Source organism: Bos grunniens, chromosome 6, assembly GCF_055505025.1.
Source record: "Bos grunniens cultivar Pamir isolate PY7600 chromosome 6, Bosgru_T2T1.0, whole genome shotgun sequence".
NCBI lineage: Eukaryota > Metazoa > Chordata > Mammalia > Artiodactyla > Bovidae > Bos > Bos grunniens.
The window spans coordinates 60,895,679-60,910,926 of NC_141170.1; the positions used below are offsets into that span (position 1 = coordinate 60,895,679).

General features: G+C 40.0%; 1 long non-coding RNA gene across 3 annotated transcripts in view; it reads right to left on the reverse strand.

Moving 5' to 3' along the window:
* Window positions 1–15,248, reverse strand: part of LOC147370811 (uncharacterized) — a 107,851-nt gene that overhangs the window by 39,403 nt on the left and 53,200 nt on the right. Inside the window, exons 4-5 of one of the 3 annotated variants that reach the window (XR_015165483.1) lie at window positions 9,671–9,786; window positions 4,384–8,247 (exon numbers count right to left, since the gene is read on the reverse strand). This is a non-coding gene — a long non-coding RNA (uncharacterized LOC147370811). The remainder of the gene's footprint in view (window positions 1–4,383; window positions 8,248–9,670; window positions 9,787–15,248) is intronic. The other 2 variants (XR_015165482.1, XR_015165484.1) reach the window with 2 other exon arrangements.

Here is a 15,248-nt window from a genome sequence, read left to right on the forward strand (position 1 = left end):
GTTAAGAGGTGTTATGTATTTTCCCCTCCTTTAATCTGGGCCAGCTTTGCAAGCTGCTTTGGACTAATAGGGCTTCCCTGGTGGCTCATCTGGTAATGAATCCACCTGCAATGAGGAGGACCTGAGTTGGGAAGATTCCCCTGGTAAAGGGCATGGCAACCCATTCCAGTATTCTTGCTTGGAGAATCCCCATGGACAGAGGAGCCTGGTAGGCTACAGTCCGTGGAGTCACAAAGACTTGGACAGGACTGAGCGACTAATCACACACCACAATATAATAGAATGTGATGGAAGTGATGCTGTGTGAGTTCCAGGCCAGGGCGTCACCAAGCCTTGTAGCTTTCTTAGAACACTCCCCTGAGACTTCCATGTATGAAAAACAGCTTAGATTATGGATGTTTAAGAAGCCACAAGGAGAAGCACTGCTAGGCCTGTGAGTGAGGCTGGCTGGACTTCCTAATCCACCTTCTGAGCTTCCAGCTGGTTGCAAACACATAGATAAGCCCAGGTGAAACCAATAGAAGAAAAGCTCAGGATGATTTATAAATTACTGTTGTTTTGAACCATATAAGTTAAAAAATATATATATATATATAATAATTTTTGCCATTCTAACCATTTTAAAATATACAATTCAGTTGTATTTAGTATACTCACAGTGCTGGGCAACCATCGCTATCATCTAGATCAATAATATTTTCATCACCCCACAGGGAACCTGTACCCATTAAGCAGTCGCTCTCCATCAGCCCCTCCCTCCAGCCCCTGAAAACAACTCATCGGTTTTCTATCTCCATGGATTTCCCTATTCTAGGTATTTCATATTCATATATGGCTTTTTGTGTCTGGCTTCTCATTTAGCATGATGTTTTCAAGTTTCATCCATATATTTTATGGCATATGTCAGTAGTTCACAACTTTTTACAGTCAAATAATATTTCATTGTATGGACATACCAATTTGGTTTATCCATTCATGGATTAATGGACTTTTAGGTTATTTCTACTCTTTGGCTATTATAACTAATGCTGCTATGAATATTTGTATGTAAATTTTTGCTAGAATAACTGTTTTTCAAATGTCTTCAATTCTTGAGTTTATACCTAGGACTGGAATTGCTGGATACTATGGTAATTCTATATTTAATTTATTGAGGAATCACCAAATGAGTTTCCACAGCAGCAGGTTTCCATTTCGCATTTCCACTGGTAAATAGGAGGGTTCCAACTTCTCCACATCCTCTCTCCATAGCCTCAGCACCACCTGTTATTCTCTCTGTCTCTCTTACAGTCATCCAAGTGCATTGGAAATAGTATCTTACTATGCTTTCATTTTCATTTCCCTGATGACTACTGATGTTGTGCATCTTTTCATTTGTTTGTTGGCCATTTGTATATCTTTGGAAAAACAGCTGTGTCTACTCAAGCGCTTCATTTTTTAAATTGGGTTTCTTTTCTTTCTATTGTTGTGTTGTGAAAGTCTTTTACAAAGTCTGGGTGTTGTTCTGTCCCTCGGTCATGTCCAGCTCTTTGTGACCCCATGGACTGTAGCACACCAGGCTTCTCTGTCCTTCACCATCTCTAAGTCTGGATACTAGACCCTTATCAGATATATGACTTTAAAATATTTTCTCCCATTTTGTGGGTTGTATTTTAACTTTCTTGATAGTGTCTTTTTTGATGCACAAAAATTCTTAACTGTGGTGAAGTTCATTTTTTTTTTCTTGTGTTATTTGTAATTTGGTGTTATATTGAAGAAACTGATATCAAATTCAAGATCCTGAAGTTTTACCCCTATGTTTTCTTTTAAGACTTATGATTTTAGCTCTTATATTTAGGTCTTTGATCAATTTTGCATTAATTTTGTATATGATGTGATGTAAAGGTCCTACTTCTCTCTTTACATGTAGATTTCTAATTGTCCTAACACTAAGTGCTGAAGAGGCTATTCTTTCTTCATTAAGAAGAATAGTCTTAGAACTCTTGTCAAAAATTAATTTAATGAATCACTGATTTTGAGGCTGTTGTCATGTAGCAATAATTAACTGATACATTTCTTGACCGGGTGAAGTTCACCTGGTGAATATAGTATATTCTGTGCTCATAATCATAATGTACCTCATCTTTCCTTGAAACTTTACAAATAAAATATGTAAGAATAATGGAAAATAAAATAATTTTTCCTTGACCATAAACACATCAAATAGATCATGAATGGAAAGTTAGCTTACATCACATTTAAGGTTAATATTCTAGGAATGGCCACTTGTGACTTGATATCCGAGTTTCCAAAAATAGGGCTAACCTTCTAGGGTTTATATTCATTGTCTTTTGCTGTATACAAAATTACATCAAAACTTAGTAGCTTAAGACAATAATAAACAGTTACCTCATACAGTTTTTGTGGGCAAAGGAATTCAAGCATAGGGCTGATTGAATAACTTTGTGTTACATCAGCTGCTTTCTTCCAGATGAGTGATCCAAGAAAGCAAGACAGAACTTGCAAATACTTTTATAAGCTGGTCATGAATGTTATATAAAATCCTTTCAAAATATTTCTATTAATTACACAGATCAGCCCTTGCTCATTGTGGAAGGGGACTGACTATACAAGAGCATGAATTCCGGGAGAGAATCATGGAAGGCCATCTTAGAGATGGCTACCACAATCCATCCTCTGAATTATTCATGGCTTCTCACATGCAAAATATACTCACCTCCTTTCGAGGACCCCAAACTCTCATTTCATCATAGCATCAGCCTAAAGTCCAGACTCTCATCTCATCTAAACCAGGTCCAATTCCTTGAGTAGAGTTAATCTTGATTTGAAGGCCTGTGAGCTTATATGCCCATCTCTCATCCCCCCAAAATCCAGTTTATAATGGTAGCATATGAGTGAAAAAACTACAGTGTGGAAAGGAGAGACCTACTAGAATCACCCCTCTCTCTCTGTGAAAGTCATTCAATCGTGTCAAACTCTTTGTGACCCCATGGACTATATGAACCATACAGTCCATGGAATTCTCCAGGCCAGAATACTGGGGTGGATAAACTTTCCTTTCTCAAGGGAATCTTCCCAACCCAGGGATTGAACCCAGGTCTCCCACACTGCAGGCCAATTCTTTGCCAGCTGAGCCACCAGAGAAGCCCAAGAATACTGGAGTGGGTAGCCTATTTCTTCTCCAGTGAATCTTCCCAACCCAGGAATTGAACCAGGGTCTACCAGTGTCACTGGTCTGTGAAAATTCTGAAATTCAGCAGGGCATTTTTTCATAATTCCTTGATTGGGAGTTGAGTTTTGGTAATAATTCTCTGGCTACTGACTTCACCCTCTGGGCTCACGTTTTTGCCCTCTGAGGTATCATTCCCTTCCCAAAAAGGTTTACAGTTCAATAGCTTTCTCAGACTTCTTCCTGCCTATAAAGTTTGGGGTCCTTTTCTTCATTTTATATTATTTTTCTCTTTTTCAGCTCAAGCAGGAGATGGTTTTGCCAATACAGTACTATTCTCTTAAAACTTTGTCAATAATCTATAAATATTATTGATAGTCATTATATTGGTCAAAACCATGCCCACAAAACTCTTTGAGATAAGCTCTTCTATATCTTAAGCGTCTATGAAGAATACCTGGGGACATCACCCTTAAGCTTGTTAGAAGCCCTGTTGTTTGACCCAACGGTTCTCTAAGGCACTGACTTAGATCTTTCTAGATGTTAGCAAGGATTTTACAGGCACATCCTTGCCTTCATCTCTATATCAGGCTTTCCTGAGAGGCCTTGGATTTGATCTTTGCTCAGAAGTCATTTCTAAATTTTAGTGTCATTTGACATCTACAAAGGCTGGAAATTTTTCAAATCCAGAAATTCCAAGCTCTTTTCTGATTAACAATTCTCCTTTTAGCTTTTTGTCTTCTCTCACATTTTACAGCAAGGCTAAATCAGGGAGCACCTTTAATAATCTGCCTGGAAATCTCCTTAGCTAGATACCCTGGTTCACCAGATACTTATTCTTCTTTCCATGTTATCGCTGGCAATAACATTGCTAAACTTTCTGTTTCTATGCTGCAAGGGCTCCCTTTTCTCTGGTGTGCTTTAACATTTTCCTCACTTTCCTCACCAGGAGCCTCCTCAAAGACCACCTGGCTTCCGAAATCTGTTCCAAACCATTTAGACCTTCACTTAACACTCTTCTCAAAATCTTTCTGGTTTCTACCCACTGTTTAAGCACAAAGCTTCTTCCACATTTTTGATTTTTGTTGCAGCAACATCCTACTTCCAGGTACAAAAATGTGTATTAGTTACTGTTTCTGTATAACAAATTACCCTAAAATTAGTAGCTTAAAGCAACAGTAAATGTTCATTAAAAAAAAAAAAATGAAACTCACATAGTCTCTGTAGGAAGTTGGAAATTGCTGAAGCTGAGTAGTTCTGGCTTGGGATCTCCCATGAAGTTGTGGTCAAAATGTTGGCCAGGGATGCAACCATTTAAAGACTTGATTGGAGCTGGAGAATCCACTTTCAAGATGACTCACTCACATGGCTGGCAAAACAGTGTTGGTTGTTGGACAGAGGTCCAATTACTTGCCATGTGACTCTCTTCATAGGGTGACTGAGTGTTCTCATGATATTGGCATGGGTCAGTGATCCAAGACAGCAAGGCAGAAACTGTACTATTTTTTATACTCTAGTCTCAGAAGTTACACACCATCACTTATTCTATTGGCCCCACAGACAAATTCTGATACAGTGTGGGAGGGAGACTACACAACAGCAGGAGGTGGGACTCATTGGGGCACATCTTGGAGACTGGCTGCCCCAGTATGTATATTTCATTCATGTGCTTATGTATTTCCATTGTGATATACCATTACTTTTTTCAACAAAGAGTTATTGAGTATCTACCATACACATAGATCTTGGTACTAAAAAAAATACTGATTTCCAAAGCCTCCAAAAACACTTCCTCTCATGATCTTAATTCCAAATGTAGAGAGACAGACAACAAGCAAATAAAAAACTATGTCAGATGGTGAAAAGTGCTATGAAGGGCAATCAAAAAAGGGCAGGGGTGTTGAGATAGCAAGGGGTGGGGTCAAGGATTGCACTTAAAATAGCATGGTCAGGGAGAACTTCCTTGAGAAGGTGACATTTGATCAAAGATCTGAAGGCAGAGAGGGAGTGGTTTCTAGAAGAAGAGCTTTTCAAGACAAAGAGCAAGAACATGCAGAGACACTGGAGTGGCAGCATCTTTGAGATGTTGGAAGAATAGCAGAGGAGCCTGTGGGTCTGGAGCAGAATGAACAAAGGTGAGAGTACTGATGATGAGGCTCGAAATAGTGGGGAAGGATAGGGTTTATAGGCAACTGAAGGGACTTGAGCTTTTGTGCCAAGTGATTGGGGAAACAGTTCAAGGATTTCAAGCAAAAAAAGTGACATGATTGGAATTAAGATTAAACAGGATCATTGGTTGTTGTGTGAAAAAAGATGAAGGAGTCTAGTACCTAGGTGATGGCGTGGATAAAGTTGACAAGAGACATGGAGTCCAGTAGCTAGGTGATGGAAAGGATAAAGTAGATTACAGAGGCCTGGACCAGGAAGCTGATAGATGTTGTGAAGTTGGCAGATGATACTTTGAAGGAAGAGTCAATGGCATTTGCTGATGAACTCAAGGTGGAGTAGAAAAGAAGAGCAGTCAGTAAGAAGTTTTGAGGTTTTGGTCTGAGCAAGGAGAATAATGGAGTTGCCTTTTACTAAGATAAGAAAAACAACAGTAGGTTGGGAGAGGGGTTGTAGATTAAGAGTTCTGTCTTGTACAAATTTAGTTTGAAATGTCTGTTAGACATCCAAGTGGAACTGTTAACTAAACAATTGGATATATATGTCTGGGATTTGGGGGAGCGAGTATAGCTAGAGATGAGGTCCAAAGATTAAATCCTATCACCCCATTGATAAGAGGTTGGGCAGAAGAGGAGGAATAAGCCAAGGTGACTAACAGATGGTGCAGCCAGGGAGCTGGAGGAAAATGGATCTAATGTGACATCTCAGAAGCAAAATGAAGGAAGAAGTTGTTTCATCAGATGCTCCACATACGGTATGTCAGGTAAGATGAGGACTGAGAATTGACCACTCGTCTTAATTCCTAAACTGGAGTTTAACAAACCAGTTTTTTAAATGATGTAGTGGCTTTTCCATTACCATGTATGTGATTATGTTTATATTTAATTTGAATTCTTTGTATAGTTAATAGCAAATGGAACTATGCACACACACACATACCCAGACATATAATTCAAGTTGTCCCTTGGAACCCATGGGGGATTGGTTCCAGGTCTTTCACAGATGCCAAAATCACAGATGCTCAAGTCTCTTATAAAATGGCATAGTATTTGCATATAACCTACTCATATCCTCCAGTATATTTTAAATATCTAGATTGCTTATAATCATATCTAGACTACTTAGAATTTTATTACCTAATAAAATGTAAATACTATGTAAATAGTTGCAGGTGCACAGCAAATTCAAGTTTTCCTTTTTGGAACTTTCTGAAACTTTTTCTGAATATTTTTGTTTTTGTTTTTTTTGAATATTTTTGATATATGGTTGGTTGAATCTGAGAATGCGGAACCCACGGATACAGGGGGCTAACTGTACTTATAAACATGTCCTTAGTCTAGTCAGTGAACCTAAATTGTACATTTCTTAGTATAAGCTAATGTGATCTTTCTCAACTGTAGACTCCAGCCTATGCCCTCATCACTCAATTATAAGCAAGCTATGCAATTTATAACATTCTTTGAAAGAATAAAGCAATCAGCTCAAGTGCCCCCTCAGGAAATGAATCAGCAGAGTGCCATCTATAGGAAAGCAAGCTAAGGATGTAGCCAAAAAAGTTAAAAGTATCTTTTTGCTGGAGTATTTGGAGTCTAAGTCATTGGCCTTATATGTGACTGAGAAGGCAGTGCCTGTAACAGTGGGCACAACAGCATGGAGATTTTCATGCACTGAGTCCATCCTAAGTTAACGTCTTGAATAAATGTTATAGGACAAATAATGACCTGGCTTAGTGGAGTCCTTACTTAGAATGTTGGGCTTTCCTGGTAGCTCAGACAGTAAAAAATCTGCTTGGAATGCAGGAGACTCAGGTTCAATCCCCAGGTCAGGAAGATCCCCTGGAGAAGGGCTACCCACTCCAGGATTCTTGCCTGGAGAATTCCATGAACAGAGGAGTCTGGGGGGCTACAGTCCATGTGGTCACAAAGAGTTGGACATGACTGAGCGACTAACACTTTCGCTTTTTTGCTTTACTTAGAATGTGAGCCATATGACTTATATGACATACAAAGTATGACTACATATTTCAAGAGTGGATTTTTAAAAAAACACTCAGAATTGAGATAGTTGCGAGAGTTTTGTCTTTCAAGAGAAAAAAATATATACTGATTCTAGTACTGCAAATATTTATCAGCTGGCATAGCCAAGTACCAACCAATCAACGGAGAGACTCAACCAATAAAAATACCCAATCAATTAAAACAAAAGGAAGTTGTAGGCAGCCTGTGTGTCCATTTTGGGGCAGCCTGGCTATGATAGTCACCATCACTGCAGAGACTGTTTTTTAAATTCTCCACCTGGTACCTTAGATGCATTTACAACTCAGAATGCCAGTTATGATAGGTATTACGGTGTTGCATAGCTTTTGATTCTGAATAGTAATTCTGTACTTGATCATAAACTCAGGTCACCAGAGCTGGACCCAAATGGTCTAGACTTTTTCCACATCTATTCAAAATAATGTTCATAGGTGATTCAAGTGAGTTTAGAAGAGAAGTTCCACAGGTGGAAAATTCTGGTGGGGCTCTGCATTTCCCCAGGCTCCCTCTATCCTCCTGGCCAGAAACAAGGTGATGGAAGTTGAAGTCTAAGAGTCAGGTTGGGTGAGGAGGGGCATCACTAGAGACATTACGCATGTGAATCAACCAAATGGAGAGATAAAGTCCATAATTTGGAGTCACAAGGACATGCATCCCTCCAAGGGACCTAGTGAGAAAACAAGGGCAGGTCAGAGTGTTTCAGGTGTAGTCCTAGGATGCCTGCAACAAAAATTCCTACAGTGTTTCTTAAAAAGGCAGATTCCTGGGACCTGCCCCAGAACTAGTGAACAGAATCTTTGCAGGGCTGGGTTCTGCAATTTGCACCTGTCCTCCCGGTGAACTTCGTGCAGGCTGAAGCATGAGAACCACTGAAACCTGGAAGAGGAATGAGATAAGGAGAGAAGTATTGACTGAGTCGGGGAGGGGCAGGTGGCTGGACCCCTGGCACCACATAACAGGGTCAGTGTCGTGGACACCTTGCATTTAAGAAAACCACAACCTGACTCTGTGTGAATTAAAATCACATATGCAAGTTATATTTCACAGAGAAAGAGTGTAGTACATCGAAAAAGGCCTTAAGAGGTTTTCAGAGGCCTGGGGTATTTCTCTTTTTGGAGGTTTGAAAGTGAAAGTGAAAGTCGCTCAGTCCAACTCTTTGCAACCCCATGGACTATACAATTCATGGATCTCCAGGCCAGAATACTGGAGTAGGTAGCCTTTCCCTTTAGCCTTTCCCTTCTCCAGGGGACCTTCCCAACCCAGAGATCAAACCCAGGTCTCCTGCATTGCAGGTGGATTCTTTACCAGCTAAGCCACGAGGGAAGCCCAAGAATACTGGAGTGGGTAGCCTATCCCTTCTCCAGCAGATCTTCCCCACCCAGGAATCAAACCAGGGTCTCCTGCATTGCAGGTGGATTCTTTACCAACTGAGCTATGAGAGAAGCCTTTTTGGAGGCTTAAGAACTTTTAAAAATAAAGAAACAATGGTAGGAGATGGGCAAAATGGGTGAAGAGGGTCGAAAGGTACAATCTTCCAATTATAAAATAAATAAGTCATGAGGCTGTAATGCATAGCATGGTGACTATAGTTATTAATACTGTATGGCATATTTGAAAATGGCTAAAAGCACAGATCTGAACATATTCTTATCACAAGAAAAACAATTTGCAGCTGTGTACATGATGGATGTTAACTAAACTTATTGTGGTGATCATTTTACAAGTATAGAAATATTGAATCATTAGGTTGTACACTTAAAATTATTGTAATACGATATTATGCATCAATTATGCCCCAATAGAAATAAATTAAATTTACAATGAAAAAAAGCAATTAAAAAAATTTAATGCCAGAGGTATACATGTGTTCCCCTGTGGCGGATTCATTTTGATATTTGGCAAAACTAATACAATTATGTAAAGTTTAAAAATAAAATAAAATTAAAAAAAAAAATTTAATGCCAAAACAAAGTTACAAAACCTGTGATATATTTTACATGCATGCATGTAACAAATTAACGTTTGACAGCAGCCAAAACTAATAGTAATAAGTAAGTGAGAGAATACAATTTCCACACAGAATTTATTTTTAAAGTGTTAGTTTCTAATGCATCTAAAGTAGCAAGGTCTGGTTATACAGTAACAAAACAGTTTGAAAGCGATATGAAGGACAATTCTAAATCTTTCAGTGTGTTGCTTTGACTGTATCTGTTATAGTCTCTTTTGAGGGTAAAGAAAGAACGCTGGGACAGATGTACACTGTGCACAGGAGGTTCAAACCGCAGGCGCCAACACTCACCTTTCCACGGAGCCTGGTAATGATGAGCTCCCTGGGCTGAACTGATTCCTGGGACACCGCCTACAAGTGTGACCTTAGGCACTTCATTTCATATCCTGTTACACGTTTTTCCCAGTCTGTAAAATGAAAGAAGATGATTGCTGAGGTTCTTCCCAGTTCTATTATCTATTATCTTTTCATCTGCTGTGGTCTATTTACTATGCATTTCTCCAATACCTCTCATCTCTTCCCAGAGTTTCTAGAATTTCCTTGGTGCCAGTCAACTGTGTAAAACTCACTTGTTCCTTTTATTACACTTCAATTCAGTCTCTTGCTCTGAGTTCTTTGTCAATGGTACAGCTCTTTAATAAGCATTTCACATGCTGTCTCAATAATTGACAACTAATTAACAGGAAAGCTCTGCTGCTGGGGGCTGGTGATTTCAAAAAGAAATGAGCAGGAAAGTTGCTTTGCTTTCTGTCTCCACAAGCTCCTGCCGTTGTCATTGTAATATGTTGGAGATGGTGATCCCTTAATAGTGTGAACAATTTTACTAGAGATCTCTGCTGAAACTATCCATTTGCTATCAGAGGACCATATTGATCCTGAAGAACTGTCATTGAGTTCCAGAGTGCCTGTAAGAAATGGACAATAGGAAGTATGCTTCAGTCTGGGTTATTCCTTTCTCTGAGAAACACATTATAATCAAATGGAATCTAAGTGATTTCCTCCACTGCTCCTGCAGGCTGGAAACACTGACAAGGAATTTCCAGTAAAAAAAAAAAAATTAGCAACTGGTCCCTTTTCCAGATACTTCAGTTAATCTGTCCCCTTCTAAGATGCTTCTGGGTGTCCATTATGGCCCCCTCTTTGGAATTCCCTAATTTGCAAACTTGATATCATGTGGCCATGCTTCCCTGGCCACGGGAATAGGACCTAAAGAGACTCATCTCTTCATTGACCATTAAGACAGCTAGGCACAGGAGTTCTGTCCAGTGGAAGTACTGAATACATGTTCTGTTGGAGTGGTTTGGATGATGGGGAGAGACTCTGAAAAGGAGCTGCTAGTGACAGACACAACAGAAGCAGAGAAGGGAGCATAGGGTCTCCCCAGTGGCAAACCACTAGACTGGGTAGCAACAGACATGTGATAAGAGACCTGATGAGCGTGCTCTGAACAACAGCCAGTGCTCCATCATGGCCACTGCACAGAAAAGGGGAGCATTGCAAGTCTTCTTCATCAGGAGGGTAACCTGAGCATGCAGCTGAAGTTGCTACCACCATTGAGAGTCCAGTGCCAAGATTTTGCCAGGTCAAACACCACTTGCAGTTGGTAGGGTGAAACACTATGAGTCTCAACTTTATCCTCTGAAATAATAACACAAAAATATATCCACACTTACACACATTGATCAATATATTGCTGTTCAATTGCTAAATTGTGTCCAACTCTCTGAGACCCCATGGACTCCAGTACCCCAGGCTTCCATGTCCATCACCATCTCCTGGAGCTTGCTCAAACTCATTTCCATTGAGTTGGTGATGCCATCCAACCATCTCATGCTCTGTTGTCCCCTTTCAACTGATGCTGTGGTACTTTTTTAATAAAGAGAAAAACAAATAGAAGACTGTGCTGTTTCACTGGAACTGGTTGAGTGGTAAAAATGAAGACTAATGACCAAATTAAAGCAGAGGTTTAGTATCTGGAAAGGCTGACTCCTGATAGCAGTGTTTTTCATATATACAGGTAGCTAGAAGCAGGAATTGAATGTCATTACTTTCTGTATGAATTTCTTGTAAGGCACACATGTTTTTGGTATCATACAAGAGATGGAAGGAAGGATGTTGTTTAGGGAGCAAAGAGTCCCCAAATAACCTAAACATATGCCATGAAAATGGTGGAATAAATAGTGGCTCACCCATACTGGTAATGTCCACCCATCAATTTTTTTTTTTTTTTACTTTAAATTTTTAAAATTAATTTTTATTGGAGTATGGTTGGCTTTGCAATTTTGTGTTGGTTTCCACTGCACAGCAAAGTGAATCAGCTACACATATATATTTATCCCCTCCTTTTTGGATTTCCTTCCCATTTAGGTCACCACAGAAAATTGAGTCAAGTTTCCTATGCTATACAGTAGATACTCATTGGTTATTTTATACATAGTAGTGTATATATGTCAGTCCCAATCTCCCAATTCAACCCACCAATTTTTAAAAGTGAGGTTGACCTACAGGTATGGCTATGGAATGTTTATAAGCTATATTGTTAAATAAAAGAATACTACACCACGATGTCCACTCAGCAGTCACCAGTCAGGGAGCTGATCTGTCTTTAGGTACCACGAGGGCAGAGAGAGTCCCCCAGTTTCCCTGCAGCATATAGACACCAACGTGGGGGAAAGAAAGGAAAGGACACACTCCAAAAGGACAGATTTATCCTGAGGATACTTTTTAGACCACCCCAGGTGATACCCATCTGAACTTGAAACAGAGTGTTTAAATGGAGAGGGGACTGTTTAACCCAGAAGAGACTTGAATGTTGCTTATTATCAAGTCTGGACTTTACTGGATACCCTGAGGGTGAGCCTTGTGAGGAGCTTAGAGCAGTTTTTTAATATTTTTTTATTCTGTTTTATTTATGGCTATGCGAGGTCTTTGTTGCTGCATGAGAGCTTTCTCTAGTTGTGCCTAGAGGGGGCTGCTCTCTTGTTGCAGTGGATATTGGAAAAGACTCTGATGCTGGGAAAGATTGAGAGCAAAAGAGGGTGGAGGATGAGAAGGTTAAATAGCATCGCTGACTCAATGGACATGAATTTGAGCAAACTCTGGGAGATAGTGGAGGACAGGGGAGCCTGGCATGCTGCAGTCCATGGGGTCACAAAGAGCTGGACGTGTGAGCAACAACAACAGCATGAAGTGATAAAAAGACTCTCTGGATCTAGAGTGATGAGATGTATTCAAATCTTTGTTCATCCACCAACCAGAAGTGTGCATTTGGGTGTCATTTGACCTTCCTGAGTTTCAGTTTCCTCACTACAAAATGGAGATAACAACTTGTAATCCACCATCCCACAGAGTTGTTAAGACAGAATGAAGAGAGACCATGCATATGTAGGAACACTGTAAGATGATGATGCGATGATGGTGATGCCCGTGGTTGGCATCTGAGATGCTTAGGTGCCTAGACTTAGGTGCAAGGAGTGTCTTGGAAGCAGAGGGGTGGAGCCAGCTCTTGCTGCCTTTGTAGCAGTTTCCCCCGTTCTTTACGTTCAGAATTCTGTGAGTACTCTGTAACACGCATGCTGTTTAGTTATGGAACACTGGTGAAATGGAGACAATACGTTCAGTGAATAAATTACTCTGCTAAGTGAAGCCAGGTCAACAACTTCTACTCTTCTTTCTCACCTAATTGACTTATCACCTAGTGTTCACAATTAGACTAGAAAGTCAGGAGAAAAGAGCTAACTTTTGCATGCTTGCAGATGCCAGGAATCTTACATACATCATTTTGGTTAAAAGTCACAGTGAGAGGGTCTAATTTCCATTCTACAGATGAGGAAACAGAGGCTTAGAAAGGCTTGGTCAAGATCACAGAGGAAGTGAGTAGAGGTCCCACCATGCATACCTGGAGCTGACTATAACACCTGTGTTTTTCTTCTACTACAGCACTGTCTACCCAAAAGCCCAGCAGCTGACATGTGGGCCGATCTCTTTTTTAAATGACAAAAGTCTTTAATCCAACAGCATCCACCATCAGCATGCATGCATGCTGAGTCATGTCTAACTCTTTGCGACCCATGGACTGTAGCCCACCAGGCTCCTCTGTCCATGGTATTCTCCAGGCAAGAATACTGGAATGGGTTGCCATTTCCTCCCCCAGAGGGTCTTCTTGACCCAGGGATCGAACCCCTGTTTCTTACATCTCCTGTATTGCAGGCAGATTCTTTACTACTGAGCCACTGGGGAAGCACTTTCACCATCTTATCACCATGGGTAAATCTTAATTTTCCACAGTAACAGAAAATTGGGACAACAGTCTGGATGATTAAAATCTCAAGTGTTTCTTTCCAACAGTTCCACTCTCTTCTTTCAATCTTAATTAATAACAAGGAATAAATTTGGCTGATTGATTTCCTTTTTCTATCCTCTGCTGTACAAAATCCCTCTTCAATTTTGGTGAAAGAAGCCAACAAGATGTGAGTAGACTGATCAAGGAAGCAGGAAGTCCACAGATGCTCCTCCAATTGGACTGCAGTCCCCAAGTAATCAAGGGTTGATTAAATAATTGGGATAGAATCTAATTAGGGCAGACTTTGCAAATGCCCAAAACCCTCCACAGCTAAAACTTAAGCTAGTTGTTTTCTACCTTGGATCCCAAGATACCTGGATTTTCACAAAAGAATAAGGCAAGGGACAGTTAGAAATCATTTTCAATATTTTAGCAAATCTAGCATCATTCACATATCTTCAGGTTAACAGACCAAAATACATGTTCAAGAATCTTGGCTTCAGGCTGGAGTTCAAGACAAATTCATATGAAATATAACTATCATTCAGTTCAGTTCAGTTGCTCAGTTGTGTCCGACTCTTTGCGATCCCATGGACTGCAGCATGCCAGGCTTCCCTGTCCATCACCAACTCCCAGAGCTTGCTCAAACTCATGTCCAATTGAGTTGGTGATGTCATCCAACCATTTCACCTTCAGCTTAATAATAAAGACAGCAAAAGCAACAATAAATATTAACTGAGCACTTTTTCTGTTCTAGGCACTTTATACTCATTTCAGTTGATGCTCAAAACAACCCAATAATGTAATAACATTCCCCTTCTCATAGATAAAGAACTGAGGCACAGAGAGGTTAAGTTCCTTGGCGAGAGTCCAAGCTCACACTGCTCACCACACGACAGGCCAATAAATTGAGAGACAAGTTGTTGGGGTAAGGAATAGTAACTTTATTTGGAAAGCCAACAGATGGAGAAGATGGTAGGCTAGTGTCCCAAAGAATTACTTAACTGGAGTTAGAATTTAAGGTTGTTTTATACTAAAAGTGGAAGGGTTGCTTGTTGCACATTTTTGCTGTTAGAATCCTTTGTTCTTACAGGTGTCCACTTAGGGAGGCCAAGTTATGATGTTCCTGTAAACCTCCAACAAGACAAATGTTATTCTCTGTTCTGCAACATTTTATCTCTATATGAATGAAAGATGTTATACCTTTAAAGGTCAGAGCCTTGAGAATGGAATATCCTGAATATTCTTAACTTGTAGCAAAAGCAATAGAAAACAATGGGTAAAGTAAGAGAAACATCCAATATGGAGTCATATTTGTTCTTCCTTATTACCGGTAGGCACAGCTAGTAAGTGTAAGAACCTAGCTTCACTGGTTATTAGTTGTCTCCTGGTGATCAGAAGCTATGTTTGACAAGTACATATATATCTCTGAATAATATGGAAGGAAAGGGGGAGATTTATTTTTACTACAACAAGGCAGAAGAATAAGGAAAGGAAGTCCCTCACGGCAAAAAGTTTAATGAGAGCCGAGTTATGCCATTCTGATAATGAGAGTTACTCTCTGGGGCTAGTAGAACCTGAAGTGGC